The sequence below is a fragment of the Macaca thibetana genome, chromosome X (genome assembly GCF_024542745.1).
Source record: "Macaca thibetana thibetana isolate TM-01 chromosome X, ASM2454274v1, whole genome shotgun sequence".
Taxonomy (NCBI): domain Eukaryota; kingdom Metazoa; phylum Chordata; class Mammalia; order Primates; family Cercopithecidae; genus Macaca; species Macaca thibetana.
In genome coordinates this window covers 148,510,546-148,529,440 of record NC_065598.1, presented here as the reverse complement: position 1 = coordinate 148,529,440, position 18,895 = coordinate 148,510,546, and positions in this window count along the sequence as shown.

The window sequence follows — 18,895 nt, the reverse complement described above, 5'->3', positions numbered from 1 at the left end:
GGCTGGAGCGGGTGAGAGAAGGCAGCGCCCTCCTATCGGGCAGGCATTCCATAACCTGGCACGAAGCACCTACTGGATGCCAGGCTTGGGCTTGGCACTGGCACCATTCAGAAACAAACACAGGCTGGGAAACTGAGGCACAGGAGGTTAGGAAACTTGAATAAAGTCACACAGTATGTGGCAAGACTGAGTCAACAACAGGGCCCCTTCACTTCACCATCAGGTTACATGACCTTGAACCATGAAGACTGGCCGGCATTGGCAGGAGATGGAGCTGAGGCCTACCCCAGGCCAGGCCTGCACGTGACATGCCCACGTGGAGTTGAGAAAAAACCAGTGTTTCCCACCAGCTGGAACACAAGGTTGGTCGACGGCTGGCTTCCAGGGTGTGGCAGAGGCCAGCAAATCAGGCGGGGTCTCTGTAGTCAGGCTTGAGAACTTGGACTTGCCTCGCCATGGGCAACTGCAAGTTGGTGGTGCTGGGGCAGAGAATGTGGGGAGGCCTGGTCCAGTGGTGGTTGTGGGCATGGGGAGAGGCGGGTGCATTCCAGAGGCGCTCTGAGGAGGCAGCATTCTGAAGACTGTGTGTTGGACCCAGGGCAGGAGGTGAAGGCAGGAGAATCCAGGCGACCCTGGGGCTTTTCTGCTGGGGCACTGTTCCCCCTGTGTCAGGGCCGTCCATGGAGGTGCCGGCAGAAGTGGGAGGATGGTAAGATTGAGGGGCCCATGAGGGAGGAGGAAATGGCAGTGGGGCTGGGGAGGCCGCGGGGTGAGAAGCTTGGCTCAGGTGACTGGAGCCCTGGGGGCAGCTGGGGTATGGGGCCAGGTGTTCGCCCTGGAGCTCAAAGGCCCAGCAGGCTCGGCGTATGGGTGCTTCCCTGAGCAGCTGTGTCATTCTTTCCAACCTGCATGGAGACAAATGGGGCGCAGAGGCGGGTGGCTTGCCATGGCCTGACGTCATTTCTTCAGAGTGCACTCCACGGAGATGGGATTTGAACCGGGCATTCTGGCATGGGCCACACTCTGGACCACTGGGCCCAAGATCCACAGCCTCTCACCTGTGGCCGCTGAGGACGTGGAGGCAAACCAGGCAGGCCCGTGGGAAGGGACCACCAAAAATCGAGTGAGCAGCTGGCGAGGGGTCTCTCCCCAACAGGAAGGCCGGGCGGCCTTGACGGGGCCACGGAGGGATCTAGAACCTCCAGGAGGGCAGGCTCGGGGGAGCCACCTGCCCTCTCTCCCTCTCCCTGTCCTTCCCCCCATGCCTACCCCAACACACACACATGTCCTTGCTGGCCCTGCACAACAGCGATGCCTGCAATCTGGCATGAGGGATGGGATTTTCCTTCCTTTCCACAGAAGAAAATACATCAGGCTGGGCACCGTGGCTCCTGCCTGTAATCCCAGCACTTTGGGAGCCCAAGGCAGGAGGATCGCTTGGGCCCAGAAGTTCTAGACCAGCATGGGCAACATAGTGAGACCCCCATCTCTACATACAAATTTAAAAATTAGCCAGGCATGGTGGTGTGAGCCTGTAGTCCCAGCTACTTGGGAGGCTGAGTTGGGAGGATTGCCTGAGCCTGGGAGGTGCAGGCTGCAGTGAGCCGTGATGGTGCCATTGCACTCCAGCCTGGGTGACAGTGCAAGACTCTGTCAAGAAAGAAAGAAAGAGAGAAAGAGAGAGAGAGAGGGAAAGAAAGGAAAAGAAAGAAAGGGAAAGAAAGAAAGGGAAAGGGAAAGAAAGAAAGAAAGGGAAAGGGAAAGAAAGAGAAAGAAAGAAAGAGAAAATAAATCCATCCACAGGCAGCACCATTTTCATAAATATGTGTGTAGATGGCAAATGTACCTTCTAAGCTTTCTGAGCAGATAAGAGGCGTGGCTATGGCAGCCCCTGGTCTGAAGCTGGTGTAACCAGAAAGGATCGAGGCTGGTTTGGGGAACTGGAACATCTTATGTCAGGGGAGTTGTGCTGGATGTATCCTGCAATGGCTGGGTCCCCTCACCGAGGGATGGGAAGGAGCATCGTCTCCTTTCCGTGTGCCAGGCTTCTCAATGCTGGAAGGGGACTCGTTGGGTCAGTGGGACGTGGGCTTCGCGTTTGCTGGGCTGAAGACATAGCTCTCCATGCTAGCATCCCAGCGGACACTCCCACTGCCACTGCTGCTCCACGTCTTCATGTACACTAGTGAGCAGATTTGATAGTTTCTGCGCATACCGTGGGTGTGAAATGGTGCCCTGCTGGGCTTTGAGTCGGCATTCCCTGGCCACCAGCCATATTGCAGCGCTTTTCATTTCTTCTGTGAAATGCCCTTGCATGTCTTGGCCTTACATTTTGCAGGCGTTCTGTATTTTCCATACCAATCCTTGGGGTGTATGTCTTCGGCCTACCTGTTACTTGTCTTCTCAGTTTGCTGTATGTCATGTGATAAACAGAAAGTCTTAATTTTAATATCATAGCATTTACCAATCTGATTTTTTTTTTTTGAGACGGGCTCTCACTCTGTTGTGCAGGTTGGAGTGCAGTGGCACAATCACAGCTCACTGAAGCCTCCTGGGTTCAAGCGATCCTCCCACCTTAGCCTCCCAAACACCCGGGACTAAAGGCAGGCGCTGCAGTGCCCAGCTAATTTTGTAATTTTTTGTAGAGACAGGGTTTCGCTATGTTGCCCAGGCTGGTCTCAAACTCCTGGACTCAAGTGGTCCTCCCGCCTCAGCCTCCCAAAGTACTGGCCCATGAGCCTGTGAGCCACCGCGCCTGGCTACCTTCTTTCGAATTCCTATTCAGACTGTGTGTTGCTGGTATATAGGAAAACAATGAATTTCTATGTACTGATTTTTGTATCAAATAACCTTGTAAACTCTCATATTAAGTCTAATAACTATCTTTGGGTTCTCTTTGTGGATTCTTTTTTATTTTCTGCGTACACAATCCTATCATCTGCAAGTAATGATTGTTTTGTTTCTTCTATTCCAGTCCTTTTAGCTTTGATTTCTTTTTTTGAGGTGGAGTGTGGCTCTGTCCCCCAGGCTGGAGTGCAGTGGCACAATCTTGGCTCACTGCAACCTCCGCCTCCCTGGTTCAAGCAATTGTCCTGCCTCAGCCTCCCAAGAAGCTGGGACTACAGGCGCCCACCACCACACCTGGCTAATTTTTGTATCTTTTTTGTTGTTGTTTGTTTTGTGTTTTTTTGTGTGTTTGTTTTTGTTTGTTTGTTTGTTTGTTTTTTTGAGACAGAGTCTCCCTCAGTTGCCCAGGCTGGAGTGCAGTGGCACGATCTCAGCTCACTGCAAGCTCCGCCTCCCGGGTTCACGCCATTCTCCTGCCTCAGCCTCCCAAGTAGCTGGGACTACAGGCGCCCGCCGCCACGCCCGGCTAATTTTTTGCATTTTTAGTAGAGACGGGGTTTCACCGTGTTAGCCGGGATGGTCTCGATCTCCTGACCTCGTGATCCGCCCGCCTTGGCCTCCCAAAGTGCTGGGATTACAGGCATGAGCCACCACGCCCGGCCTGATTTTCGTATCTTCACCAGACACAGGGTTTCACCATGTTGGCCAGGCTGATCTGGAACTCCTGATCCACCTGCTTTGGCCTCCCAAAGTGTTAGGATTACAGGCATGAGCCACTGTGCCCGGCTGATTTCTTTTTCCTGCTTTACTTCCCTGGACTTGCTTTATCTTGCTTTTACTTCCTTTAAATGAAAGCATAGGAGGCATTCTCAATGTTCCATTACTAAGTATGTTTGCAGGGAGCGTTTGGTAGATATGTTTATCAGATTTAGAAAGCTCCCTTCCATTCCTAGTGTTCCATATGTTGAATTTTTATAAAATGCATTTTCTGAGTGCATTAATATGATCAGAGGGTTTTCCTCCTCTAATCTGTTAATGTGGCAAATTACATTAATTCATTTTAAAATGTTAAACCACTCTTGTATTTTCTGATCTAAACTCAACTTTGCATGATGTATTATTTTCATATACAATTCTGGATTGGGGGTTTTTTTGTTTTGTTTTGTTTTGTTTTTAGCCTCGTATTATCCTCGTCTGGTTTTGGTATCAAGACATCGTAAGGTGAGTTGAGGCAGTATTTCCTTTTTCAGCTGTTCACTGGAACAGTTAGTCTAAGATGGAGATGATCAGTTACTTCCATGTTTGCTGGAGATCATCTGTAAAACCAGCTAGGCCTTCCTTGTTTTTTTGGTTTTTGTTTTTTGGTTTTTGTTTTCTGTTTTTTGTTTTGTTTTGTTTTTGTTGTTGTTGTTGTTTTGAGACAGAGACTCACTCTGTTGCCCAGGCTGAAGTGCAGTGGTGCAGTCTTGGCTCACTGCAACCTCTGCCTCCCGGGTGCAAGCGATTCTCCTGCCTCAACCTCCTGAGTAGCTGGGACTGCAAGCGTGCACCACCACGTCCAGCTAATTTTTGTATTTTTAGTAGAGACGGTGTTTCGCCATGTTGGCCAGGCTGGTCTTGAACTCTTGACCTCAGGTGATGTGCCTGCCTTGGCCCCACAAAGTGCTGGGATTACAGGTGTGAGCCACACCTGTAGCATCTGGCCTGGCCTTCCTTGTTTTTGTAGCTTCCTGCCTGTCCCTCTATAGATTTTAAACAATGGATCCAACTTCTGTAATAGTTATGGGACCATTTAGGTTTTCTGTTTCTTCTTGAGTAATTTTTTTATTGTGGGGAAAAAATACATAACACAAAATTTGCCTTTTTTTTTTTTTTTTGAGACAGGGTGAGACAGGGTCTTGCGCTATTGCCCAGGCTGGGGTGCAGTGGCATGATCATTGTAACCTCAAACTCCTGGTCTCAAGGAATTCTCCTGCCTCAGCCTCCTGGGTAGCTGGGACTACAGGTATTCACCACCATGCCCAGCTAATTTTTAATTTTTTGTTTTTTTAAAGACAAATCTCACTTTGTCACCCAAGCTGGAGTGCAGTGGTGTGATCTCAGCTCACTGCAACCTCTGCCTCCTGGGTTCAAGCAATTTTTGTGCCTCAGTCTCAAATTTTTAATGTTTTTGGTAGAGATGGGATCTTGTTACTTTGCCCAGGCTGGTCTCCAATTCCCAGCCTCAATCAGTCCTCCTCCCTTGGCTTCCCAAAGCGCTGGGATCACAGGTGTGAGCCACCATGCCCAGCCTCCAGCTTTATTCTTTTGTATGTGGATATCAAGTTTCCCCTATACCATTTGTTAAAAAGACTGCCCTTTTCCCAATTTGTAGCCTTGATACCCTTGCCAAAAATCATCTGACCATATACTTGAGAGTTTCTTTCTGGGCTCTGGATTATATTCTGTCCCTTTTTGCCAGGACCACACTGAAATATGTTTTATTTTGGAAATCAGGAAGTGTGAGTCCTTGAACTTTGTTCTTCTTTTTCAGAATTGTTTTGGTTATTTGGAGTCCCTTGAGATTCTACCTGAATTTAGGATGAATCATTCTATTTTGAGTCAAGTTTTGATAAACAATAGTTTTCTAGGAACATGCCTTTTTTTTTTTTTTTTAAACAGAGTCTAGCTCTGTTGCCCAGGCTGGAGTGCAGTGGCATGATCTTGGCTCACTGCAACCTCTGCCTTCTGGGTTCAAGCAATTCTCCTGCCTCAGCCTCTCGAGTAGCCGGGATTACAGGCACCCGCTACCACGCCCAGCTAATTTTTGTACTTTTAGTAGAGACAGAGTTTCACTGTGTTGGCCAGGCTGGTCTCGAACTCCTGACCTCAGGTGATTCACCCACCTCGGCCTTCCAAAGTGCTGGGATTACAAGCGTGAGCCACCGCGCCTGGCTGGAACATGCCCATTTTGTTGAAGTTTTCAAGTTGATTAGCATAAAGTGTTTTGGTTTTATTTTTTCGTTGATTTATTATTAAGAAACTTCTTGGGTTGGCCGGGCGCGGTGGCTCACGCCTGTAATCCCAGCACTTTGGGAGACCGAGGAGGGCGGATCACAAGGTCAGGAGATCGAGACCATCCTGGCTAACATGGTGAAACCCCGTCTCTACTAAAAAAAAAATACAAAAATTAACCGGGCGTGGTGGCGGGCGCCTGTAGTCCCAGCTACTCCGGAGGCTGAGGCAGGAGAATGGCGTGAACCCGGGAGGCAGAGTTTGCAGTGAGCTGAGATCATGCCACTGCACTCCAGCCTGGGCGACAGAGCGAGACTCCGTCTCAAAAAAAAAAAGAAACTTCTTGGGTCAAAACCAGATGACGTTGCTTAATGTTCATTTATTTTTAACCTACAAAAATTGCAGCTTCATCTTGTTCAACCTAATACACACGAAAGAGAATATGCTGCTGAGATGAATCATAAAGAATGATGATCAACTATTGCACATCTGTCCCCACTGACAGCCATCATGGACCCTTCTTTTTCCCTTCACAGTTAGTCCTAGCCTTTCCTTGGTTTTCTTTATACTTGTCCCAAATATGAATTAGCTTTAAACAATAAAGTATTTACTTTTGCAGCAATTTTTTTTTGTTTTATTTTTTTAAAAGTGTTAACTAGAATCACTATGCTGTACATCAGATCTCTGGAACGTCTCCATCCTGCATAACTGAAACTTGGTACCCTTTGGCCAGCATTTCCCCATTTCCCCTACCCCAGTCCTGGTGGCCACTGTTCCGCTCTGTTTCCATGAGGCTGACATTTTTACATTCTGCATGAGCGAGGCCATACAGTATTTGTCTTTCTATGCCTGGCTTATTTCACTTAATGTAATGTCCTCCGGGTTCCTCCATGTTGCAAATGGCAGGATTGCCTTCTTTTTATTATTTATTTATTTATTTTTGAGACAGAGTCTTGCTCTGTTGCTCAGGCTGGAGTGCAGTGGCTCACTGTAAGCTCCGCCTCCCGAGTTCACGCCCTTCTCCTGCCTCAGCCTCCCGAGTATCTGGGACTACAGGTGCCTGCTACCACGCCCGACTAATGTTTTGTATTTTTAGTAGAGATGGGGTTTCACCGTGTTAGCCAGGATGGTCTTGAATTCCTGACCTCAGGTGATCTGCCCGCCTCGGCCTCCCAAACTGCTGGGATTACAGGCGTGAGCCACCACGCCCAGCCAGGATTGCCTTCTTTTTAAGGGCTGAATAGTGATCCATTGTGTATCTGTACCACATTTTCTTTATCCATTCATCTGTTGGTGGGCACTTCATTTGATTCCATATCTTGGCGATTGTGAGTAGTGCTGCAATGGACACGCAAGTGTAGATATTGCTTCAACATACCGATTTCATTTCCTTTGGATACATACCCAGAAATGGGATTGCTGGATTGTATGGTCATTCTCATTTTAAATATTTTGAGGAACTACCATGCATACCATTTTCCATACTGGCTGTACTAGTTTCCAATCCCACCAACAGTGTGGAAATGTTCCCTTTTCTCCACACCCTCGCCAAAGTTTGTCTTCTTTTGTGTTTTTTAAAACGGTCATTCTAATTTGAGCGAGGTGGTGTCTCATTGTGGTTTTGAGTTGCATTTCCCTGATGATTGGTGGTGTCGAGCATTTTTTTTCTTTCTTTCTTTTTTTTTTTTTTTGAGATGGAGTTTTGCTCTTTCACCCAGGCTGGAGTGCAGTGGTGCGATCTCGGCTCACCTCAACCTCTGCCCCCCGGATTCAAGCAATTCTCCTGCCTCAGCCTCTGGAATAGCTGGGATTACAGGCACATGCCACCACACCTGGCTAATTTTTGTATTTTTAGTAGAGACAGGGTTTCACCATATTGGCCAGGCTGGTCCCAAACTCTTGACCTCAGGTGATCTACCCACCTTGGCCTCCCAAAGGGCTAGGATTACAGGCGTGAGCCACTGCACCCAGCTGATGTTGAGCATTTTTTAAAATAGACCTATTCGCCATTTGTATGTCTTCTTTTGAGAAATGCCTGTTCAGGTCCTTTGCCCATTTTTATTGGGTTATTTATTTCTGGTGTTTATTTTTTCAATTTTCAATTTTTAATTTTTAGGAGTACATAGTAGGTGTAACTGGGTTATTTTAACTTGGTTAGAAAATACATTTGCTTGCTATTGAGTTGTTTGAGTTCCTTATGTGTTCTGTGTATTAATCTTGTATCAGATGGATGGTTTACAACTATGTTTTTCCATTCCGTAGGTTGTCTCTTCACTCTGTTGATTGCTTCCTCTGCTGTGCAGAAGCTTTTTAGTTTGATGCAAACTCATTTGTCTGTTTTTGTTTTTTTGCCTGTGCTTTTGGTGTCATTGAAAAACGTATTGCCCAGACCAGTGCCAAGAAATTTTCCCCCTACGTTTCTTCTAGTAGTTTTCTAGTTTCGGGTCTCACATTTGAATCTTTAGTCCATTTTGAGTTGATCTTTGTGCATTGTGTGAGATAAGGGTCCAATTTCATTATTCTGCAAGTGAATATCCAGTTTTCCCAACACCATTTGTTGACAAGACTGTCTTTTGTCTATCATGTGTTATTGGCACCTTTGTCAAAGATCAATCAATTGTAAATGCATAGATTTATTTCTGGGTTCTCTATTCTGTTACATTGGTATATGTGTCTGTTTTCATGCCAGCACCATGCTGTTTTGGTTATTATAGCTTTGTAGTATATTTTGAGATCAGATAGCATGAGTCTTCCAGTTTTGTTCTTTTTGTTCAAGATTGCTTTGGCTGTTTGGGGTCACTTGTGGTTTCATATACATTTTAGAATTGCTTTTTCTATTTCTGTGAAAAATCTCATGGGAATGTTGATAGGGATTACATTGAATGTGTAGATCACTTTGGGTAGTATAGACATTTTAACAATGTTAATTATCCCAATCCATGAACACAGGATATCTTTCCATTTATTTGTGTTTTCTTCAGTTTCTTTCATCAGTGGTTTACAGTTTTCAGTGTATAGGTCTTTCACCTCCTTGGTTAAGCTTATTCCTAAGTATTTTATTTTTTATAGCTATTGTAAATGAGATTGTTGTGTTGATTTCCTTTTTGGATAACAAAATAAATCTTCTTTGATGATTTCTTTTTTAGAAAGTGCATTGTTAGCATATAGAAATGCTACTAGGTAGGGCATGATGGCTCACATCTGTAATCCCAGCACTTTGGGAGGCCAAGGCAGGAGGATCACTTGAGCCCAGAAATTCAAGACCAGCCCGGGCAACCAAACCAGACCCTGTCTCAATAATAGTAATAATAATAATAATAAAAAGAATAGTAATTAGCCAGGCGTGATGGTGCACATTTGTAGTCCCAGCTACTCAGGAAGCTGAGGTGGGAGGAGCCCAGGAGGTCAAGCCTGCAGTGAACTGTGATCTAGCCACTGTACTCCAGGTGGAGTGACAGAGCAAGATTCTGTCTCAAAAAAAAAAAAAAAAAAAAAAGAGAAAAAGAAAAGAAAGAAAGAAATGCTATTAATTTTTGTATGCTGATTTTGTATCCTGCACCTTGACTGAATTCTAATAGTTTTTTGGTGGAGTCTTTAGGGTTTTCTACATACAGGATTATGTGATCTGCAAACAGAGACAACTTAATCTCTCTCTCTCTCTTTTTTTTTTTTTAGATGAAGCGTCACTCTGTCGTCCAGGCTGGAGTGCAGTAGCGTGATCTCGGCTCACTGCAACCTCTGCCTCTCAAGTTCAAGTGATTCTCCTGCCTCAACCTCTTGAGTAGCTGGGATTACAGGCATGCGCCACCACACCCGGCTAATTATTGTATTTTTAGTAGAGATAGGGTTTCACTATGTTAGCCAGGCTGGTCTCGAACTCCTGACCTCAGGTGATCTGCCCACCTCGGCCTCCCAAAGTGCTGGGATTACAAGTGTGAGCCTCTGAGCCTGGCCTAATTTGAATTTTTTTTTTTCTTGCCTCATTGCTCTGGCTAGGCCTTCCAGGACCATGCTGAGTAGAAGTGGTGAGAGTGGGCATCCTTGTCTTACTCCTGATCTTAAAGGAAAAGTTTTCAGCTTTTCACCATTGAGTATGATGTTAGCTGTGGCTTTGTCATATATGGCCTTTATGATGTTGAGGTATATTCCTTCTATACCTAATTTGTTGAGAGTTTCTTTTTAATTTTGTTTTTTCTTTTTGTAGAGACAGGGCCTCGCTATGTTGCCCAGGCTGGTCTTGAACTCCTGGGCCCAAGTGATCCTCCTGCCTTGGCCTCCCAGAGTGCTAGAACTACAGGCATGCACCATTGTACCTGGCTAATTTGTGTTTGTTTGTTTTTTGAGACAGGGTCTTGCTCTGTCACCCAAACTGGAGTGCACTGATATAATCCTGGCTCACAGCAGCCTCGAACTCCAGGGCTCAAGCCTCCAGAGTAGCTGGGACTACAGGCACATATCACCATGCCTGGTTAATTTTTAATTTTTTTTTTTGTAGACGTGTCTTGCTATGTTGCCCAGGCTGGTCTGAACTGGGCTCAAGAGATCCTCCTGCCTCGGCATCCCAAAGTGCTGAGATTACAAGTGTAAGCCACTGCACCAGGCCAAGAGCTAATTTTTTTTTTTTAAATTACGAAAGAACGTTGGATTTTGTCAAATGCTTTTTCTGCATCAATCAAGAAATGATTTTATTCTCCATTCTGTTAATGTGGTGCATTACATTTATTGGTTTGCATATATTGAACCACCCTTGCATCCCAGGGATAAATTCTACTTGCTCACGGTGAATGATCCTTTTAATGTGCTATTGAATTCGGTTTGCTAGTATTTTGTTGAAGATTTTTGCACCTGTGTTAATCAGGGATATTGGCCTGTAGCTTTTTTTCTTTTAGTGTTCTTGTCTGGCTTTGATATCAGGGAATTTTCTGACCTCATAAAATGAGTTTGGAAGTGTTCCCTCCTCTAGTGTTTTGGAAGTTTGAGAAGGATTGGTATTAGTTCTTTAGATGTTTGGTAGAATTTATCAATGAAGCCATCAGGTCCTGGGCTTTTCTTTGATGAGAGACTCTTTATTACTTGTCCAATCTCCTTGCTCATTATTGGTCTGTTCAGATTTTCTATTTCTTGTTAAGTCAGTCTTGGTAGGTTGGATGTGTCTAGGAGTGTATCCATTTCTTCTAGGATACCCAATTTGTTGGAGTATAATTATTCATAGTAGTTTCTTTTCTCTCTCTCTCCTTTTTTTTTTTTTTTTTTTTTTTTTTTGGAGATGGAGTCTCACTCTGTTGCCCAGGCTGGAGTGCAGTGGCATAATCTCGGCTCACTGCAAGTTCTGCCTCCTGGGTTCACGCCATTCTCCTGCCTCAGCCTCCCGAGTAGCTGGGATTACAGGCATGTGCCACCATGCCCACCTAATTTTTTGTATTTTTAGTGGAGACAGGGTTTCACCGTGTTAGCCAGGCTGGTCTTGATCTCCTGACGTCATGATCCACCTGCCTTGGCCTCCCAAAGTGCTGGGATTACAGGCGTGAACCACTGCGCCCAGCCTATTCATAATAGTTTCTTATGATCCTTTGCATTTCTGTGGTATCAGTTATAATGTCTCATTTCTGATTGATTTATTCGAGTCTTATCTCTTCTTACTTGGTCTAGCTAGAGGTTTATTGATTTTATCTTTAAAAAAAAATCCCAACTCTTAGTTTCATTGATCTTTTCTGTTATTTTTGTTTTTTTTTTTTTTTGAGACGGAGTCTCGCTCTGTCGCCCAGGCTGGAGTGCAGTGGCCGGATCTCAGCTCACTGCAAGCTCCGCCTCCCGGGTTTACGCCATTCTCCTGCCTCAGCCTCCGGAGTAGCTGGGACTACAGGCGCCCGCCACCTCGCCCGGCTAGTTTTTTGTATTTTTTTTTAGTAGAGACGGGGTTTCACTGTGTTAGCCAGGATGGTCTCGATCTCCTGACCTTGTGATCCCCCCGTCTCGGCCTCCCAAAGTGCTGGGATTACAGGCTTGAGCCACCGCGCCCGGCCTCTGTTATTTTTCTAGTCTCTATTTCATGTATTTCTGCTTTGATCTTTGTTATTTCCTTCTTTCTGCTGACTTTGGGCTTATTTTGTTCTTCCTTTTCTAGTTCCTTGATGTGTAAAGTTAGGTTGTTTGAAATCTTTCTTACTTCTATTTTCTTTTCTTTTCTTTTTTTTTTTCCAGTGACTCTTGTGCCTCAGCCTCCCAAGTAGCTGGGACTACAGGCATGTGCCACCATGCCCACTAATTTTTGTATTTTTAGTAGAGACGGGTTTTCACCATGTTGCTCAGGCTGGTCTTGAACTTCTGGCCTCAAGTGACCCACCAACCTTGGCCTTCCAAAGTGCTGGGATTATAGGTGTGAGCCACTATGCCCAGCTTCTTTCTTATTTCTTAATGGAGGCATTTAAGACTCTAAACTTCCCTCTTCGAATTGCTTTGCTGCACACTGCATTTTGTATGTTGTGTTTCCACGTTCATTTGTCTCAAGAGATTTTTTTTTTGGTTTCCCTTTTGATTTCTTCTTTGACCCATCGGTTGTTCAGGAGGGTGTTGTGTATTTCCACATATCTGTGAGTTTTCCAGTTTGCTTTCTGTTAGTGATTTCTCTTTTGTGGTTGGGAAAGATGCTTAATGTGATTTGATCTTCTTGAATTTGTTAAGACTTGTTTTGTGGCCTAACATATGGTCTATCCTGGAGACTGCCCCATGCGCAGCTGAGAAGAAAGTGAATTCTGCTGCTGCTGGATGGAATGTTCTGTGTATGTCTGCTAGGTCCATTTGCTCTAGAGCAGTGGTCCCCAATCTTTTTGGCACCAAGGACCAGTTTCATGGAAGACAATTTTTCCATGGATGAAGGGTTGGGGGGTATGGTTTCAGGATGAAACTGTTCCACCTCAGATCATCAGGCACAACTTTGATCCTTCACATTCTCAGTTCATGATACGGCTCATGCTACTATGAGAATCTCATGCCGCTGCTGATCTGCCAGGAGATGGAGCTTAGGTGGGAATGCTCACTTGCCCACCAGTCACCTCCTGCTCTGCAGCCCAGTTCCTAATGGGCCACAGACCAGTACTGGTCAGTGGCCTGAGGTTGGAGACCCCTGGTCTAGAGTGTTGTTCAAGTCCTGCAGCATTATTATTTTTTTAACTTCCTTATAAATGGAATCGTACTGGATATATTTTTCTATAACCTGCTGTTTTTACTCCACATGACATTTGTGATAGACATCCAAGTTGATGCACACAACTGTAGTTTATTCATTTTTTTATTTTTTATTTTTTTAGACCTCTATGGTCTGACTCCGGGACATTTCTATTGGGACACTGGGACTGTTTCATTGTATGACTCTAACATAGATCTTTCATCTGTTCTTCTGCTAATGGACACTTGGGTTGCTTCTGGCTTTTGCCTATTAAAAAACATTTAAACATTATTTTAAGCATTATAAACAATGCTGCTGTGAGCGATTTTGTACATGCAATCTGGTGTGTAGGAGTGAAATTGTTAGGTTCTAAATGCACACATCTTCAACTATACTAAATAATGCTCATTGTTTTCCAAAGTGGTTGTCCCAGTTTGCCTGCCCCAGGGAAGTGTGAGTTCCTGCTGCTCTGTAGTACTGCCAACACTTGGTATTGTCAGACTTTACATTTCTGCCAATCAGTGGATGCAAAAAGATACCTCACTGTGGGCCAGACGTGGTGGCTCATGCCTGTAATCCCAGCACTTTGGATCACCTGAGGTCAGGAGTTTGAGACCTGACCAACATGATGAAACCCTGTCTCTACTAAAAATACAAAAATTAGCCAGGTGTGGTGGCATGCACCTGTAATCCCAGCTGCTCGAAAAGATAGAGTGAGACTCCAGTCTTCTGTACAAAGTGGGGCAGAGATGTGGGCACCCAACAGCTTCTTTGTTTTCTTTTTTCTTTTTTAATCTGCATAGCCAGTGCAAGGACAGTAGCTTCTTATAGAGACTTTCAATCAATCTTCTTGTTCTGCACTCCCCATCACATACACACACACACATTGTTTCTGAGTTATTTGGTGCCTCTGATTCTTGTGCAAACCACCTCTGCCACTGGCTGCCTCCCACTACTTTTTTCTGTGGAGATGCAAATTAAAGCCACAGTAAAATATCTTTTTTTTTTTTTTTTTTTTTGAGGCGGAGTCTCACTCAGTTGCCCAGGCTAGAGTGCAGTGGCGCGATCTCGGCTCACTGCAAGCTCCGCCTCCCGGGTTCACGCCATTCTCCTGCCTCAGCCTCCCAAGTAGCTGGGACTACAGGTGCCCACCACCATGCCCGGCTAATTTTTTTTATTTTTAGTAGAGACCGGGTTTCACCGTGTTAGCCAGGATGGTCTTGATCTCCTGACCTCGTGATCCGCCCGCCTCGGCCTCCCAAAGTGCTGGGATTACAGGCGTGAGCCACCGTGCCCAGCCACCTTTTTTTTTTTGAGATGGAGTCTCACTCTATCACCCAGGCTGGAGTGCAATGGCACAATCTCAGCTCACTGCAACCTCTGCCTCCCGGGTTCAAGTGATTCTCCTGCCTCAGCTTTCCGAGTAGCTGGGATTACAGGTGCACGCCACCACACCTGGCTAATTTTTGTATTTTTAGTAGAGACAGGGTTTCTCTTCCTGAAATGCAGAGGTGGAGATGTCAGGTTGGTGAAAGGAGGCAGTATTTCTTTTTTTTTTTTTTTTTTTAATTGAGACGGAGTCTCGCTCTGTCGCCCAGGCTGGAGTGCTGTGGCCGGATCTCAGCTCACTGCAAGCTCCGCCTCCCGGGTTCCCGCCATTCTCCTGCCTCAGCCTCCTGAGTAGCTGGGACTACAGGCGCCCGCCACTTTGTATTTTTTAGTAGAGACGGGGTTTCATCGTGTTAGCCAGGATGGTCTCGATCTCCTGACCTCGTGATCCCCCCGTCTCGGCCTCCCAAAGTGCTGGGATTACAGGCTTGAGCCACCGCGCCGGGCCAGGAGGCAGTATTTCAAATGACTTCTTTTCCTGGTGCCTGGTAGCCTTTGACCCCACGGCATATCATGGTGCAACACCCTGCTCTTGTCAACTGGGGTCAGGTTCCTGGGAAAGGCACTGGGCACCGTCAGGTTAGAGCCCCTGTGCAAGCTGAGGTGGGACATTGGCTCCTTGGGACCATCCATGCCGAGCCCCTCCTGGACAGGCTTCATAATCCTCAGGGGAGCATGTGCCCCGGTATAAAGACTACTCTTCTATAACGTCAAATCAGAGCACTGGCAAGAGACATGCAGGGTCATATGGTGCTTTCTCCCTCCTTTCTGGCTGGAGACTTAGACTGTTCCAAACAGATGATGATTCACTGCGTCACCGAGCATGGGCAGCATATGAGACTGCAGACACCCTCAATCACATCATTCTTGTATTCACCTAGTGGTTGCTATGTAGCTCTACGCCAGGCACTGTGCTACCAGACACTGAGGATCCGGTAGGGAGCGAGAGGGACTTTGGGGACTGAGTCAATAGGACACAGGCTAGTGGAATAGGGAAGGATGACAGAGACAGAGGGTCAGATGATCCCCACGGTTCTGCCTGGGGCACCTGAAGGGAAGTCAGAAAGGAAGCCAGGTTGAAGAGGGATGGCAGTGAGTTTTGTGTCTGGTCTGCAGGACAGGGATGCCAGGTTCGGGGGAGGACAGGTAGGAGGTGTGCGTCACAGGTAGAGGCAATTGCTGTATGGGCCTGGGGTTTGATGGGAAGAGACGCTAAATCATAGTTCATGATTCTTTTTCAAAATTGTAATGCAAAGAGCCCTCATGCGTTTTATAGCATGTGCTGTGCAAGTTTTGGGGGTGTCAGGAAGGAGAAACATGCTCCTTTGTCTCCTGAAGCTCACAGGCTAGCGGACATGGCAAACACATAAGAGAAGGGAGAAGTCAGTCCGCAGAGAGCAGCTTTGGGTTTGCCTCTGATGCTGGCCCTGGCCCAGTTCAACCAAATCCAATGGAAACAGAGAGCTGAGAAAGTGGGAGAGTTGAGCTCACTGATGCTTGGATTTTACAGATGAATCTGGAGGTGGTTTCTCCCAGTGCTGACATCCAGGCACTGCAGGTGCCACAGAGAAACATGGAAGGGCCTTGTGGAGACCATCGCACCTGGCATCCTTCCCCCTTTTAGAACTGGAGCGAGACAACCATGCCTGCTATCACTACTTCTTTCTTTACAGTGTCGGTCCAACACTGTAATGGTCTGACAGTCCTGCAGGCTGGAAGCCCAGGATCATGGTGCCAGCAGGGTGGGTTTCTTCCAAGGCCTCTCTTCTGGGTGGTGGCCTCACGTGGCCTTTCCTCTGTGGGCACGTGCCCTTGGTGCTTCCCATCACTTTTTTCCAAGTTCACTCTGATCCCTTGAATCAGTTATCACTCCCCAACTTGTTTTCCAGCTTCTGTGATGTTCCTGGCAGGCACTCCTCTCACTCTCTGCTGTGAACTCTTCCCTTTTACATCTGCAATCCCTTTGCATTCCTTTTAGTGGCGTTTGGAGAAGAAGGAAGGGCTGAAGTTGTTCCCACTCATGTCTTTCGCCCCCAGGTGCCCCTGGTGTTTCAGCTCCCAGTGGTGCCTGGAGGGAGATCACTCTGTAGTTCATAATATTATTTCTATTTTTTACTTTTTTTTCTTTTGAGATGGAGTTTTGCTCTTGTCGCCCAGGCTGGAGTGCAGCAGTAGGATCTTGGCTCAGTGCAACCTCTGCCTTCCAGTTTCAAGTGATTCTCCTGCCTCAGCCTCCCAGGTAGCTGGGATTACAGGTGCCCGCCACTACGCCCAGCTAATTTTTGTATTTTTAGTAGAGACGGGGTTTCATCATGTTGACCAGGATGGTCTCGAATTCCTGACCTCAGGTGATCCACTCACCTTGGCCTCCCAAGGTGCTGGGATTAGAGGCGTGAGCCACCGCGCCTGGTCACACGTTTTTTCTTTTCTTTTTTTTCTTTTATTTTTTTTAAATTTCCTCATAGTACTGCTTGGGTTACATGGCTTAAGCTTTTGTACATAGTTTTCATTGTTCAGTTCTAAATGCTTTTAGATTTTCATTATAATTCTTCTCAGACCAGTGCATTAGTTTTAATTTTTTTAATTTAAAAAATAATTTAATTTATTTTTATAGAAATGGGGGGGTCTCACTATGTTGCCTAGGCTGGTCTTGAACTCCTGGGCTCAAGCGATCCTCCCGCCTTGGCCTCCCGAAATTCTGGGATTATAGGTGTGAGGCACCATGTCTGGCCAGTAGTGTATCTTTAAATTTCCAAACATAGGGGAGCCCTTAGTTTTAGTTTGGTTGCCAATTTATGCCTTTATTCTATTGCATCAAGAACATGGCTGGTGTGATGTGAGTTCTTTTGCTATTTGCTGAGTCTTGTTTTGCAGCCTAGGATATGGTGAGTGTTAGTAAATGTCCAAGGTGAACTTAAAAACAATGTGTGGTCTGTAGTTTTTGGGTGTCCACTAAATTAAGCTTGTTCAACTTTTCCATATTCTTTTTTTTTTTTGACAGAGTCTCACTCTGTTGCCCAGGCTGGAGTGCAGGGGCACGATCTCAGCTCACTGAAACCTCAAGTTCAAGTGATTCTCCTGCCTTAGCCACCTGAGTAGCTGGGATTACAGGCACGAGCCACCACATCTGGCTCATTTTTATATTTTTTATTTTAGTTTCAGCATGTTGGCCAAGCTGGTCTCGAACTTCTGACCTCAAGTAATCTGCCTGCCTTCGCCTCCCAAAGTGTTGGGATTACAAGCATGAGACGCTATGCCTGGCCCAATTTTTCTACATTCTTACTAATTGAGTCTGCTTAGACCAGCAGTTCCAGTGAGAGGTGGTATAATTTCCTGCATGGAGAATGTGCTTTTTTTAAATTAATTTTTCCTTTTCTTGTTTTGTAGTCATTTGAGGCTCTATCATTATGCAGGCACACAAGATCAGAATGGCTAATGCTTATTTTTTTTCCTGTCACCCAGGCTGGAGTGCAATGGCGTGATCTTGGCTCATGGCAACCTTCTCCTCCCAGGTTCAAGCAGTTCTGCCTCAGCCTCCCAAGTAGCTGGGACAACAGGTATGAGCCACCACGCCTGGCTAATTTTGTACTGCAGTAGAGATGGGGTGTCACCATGTTGGTCAGGCTGGTCTCGATCTCCTGACCTCAGGTGATCTGCCCGCCTTGGCCTCCCAAAATGCTGGGATTACAGGTGTGAGCAACCACGCCTAGCCGCTAATACTTCCTTTAAAATAATTTACTTATTTATGTATTTATTATTTTCCCCCACCCCTCCCCCGCCAGTGAATGCTTTGGAATGAATACTCATCAGTATGCTGCAACCTCTTTTAATCCTAATAATGATTTTGCCCTGGAGCCTAGTTTGTACGATATGAGCTTCTCTCCACTAGCTTCCTTTTGCATGGTCTTTGCCAGATGTGTCTCCTTCTATCTGTAGCAATTAGAGCCATTCCAGCTATGTGTCAAAAATAAACAAAAGGGGTTTATGATCAAGCATGGGCGACTTACACAATCGTCAGAAGAAATAGAGGAACAACTTCCAGCCCTCTGAATCGGCCACTTCCTGGGATCAGGAATAAATCCTAATCTCAAAATGCAGGTAAACAGTCTACCTCCTGTCCCCTAAATGAGATGCCAAGCATGCCCCTCCCCTCAGCCAGGCTGTCTCCATCCAAACTTCAACGACCACTGGCCTCCCTGCTGACCCACGTCCCACTGAGGAGCACCAAGCTCTGAACCAACTGCCTGTGCACCATCCCCTCAGGCTGCACCTGCTCCCCAGGTCTGCCCCTCCTTTGGAGCTGCCTCTGTCCACCAAGGGTGCTGTCACTCACCTAACCTTCCAAACCAGAACCCAGTGGCACCTTGCTGCCCCCTCCACTCCCTGAAGAAGCTGCCCCCATGCCTGTCAAGTTCTTCCAACTGCTCGAAACTTCTGGAACTTCAGGCCTCAGCATGTCTTGTCTGGGTGGCTGCAATGGCTATGCTTTCTTCTCTCTCT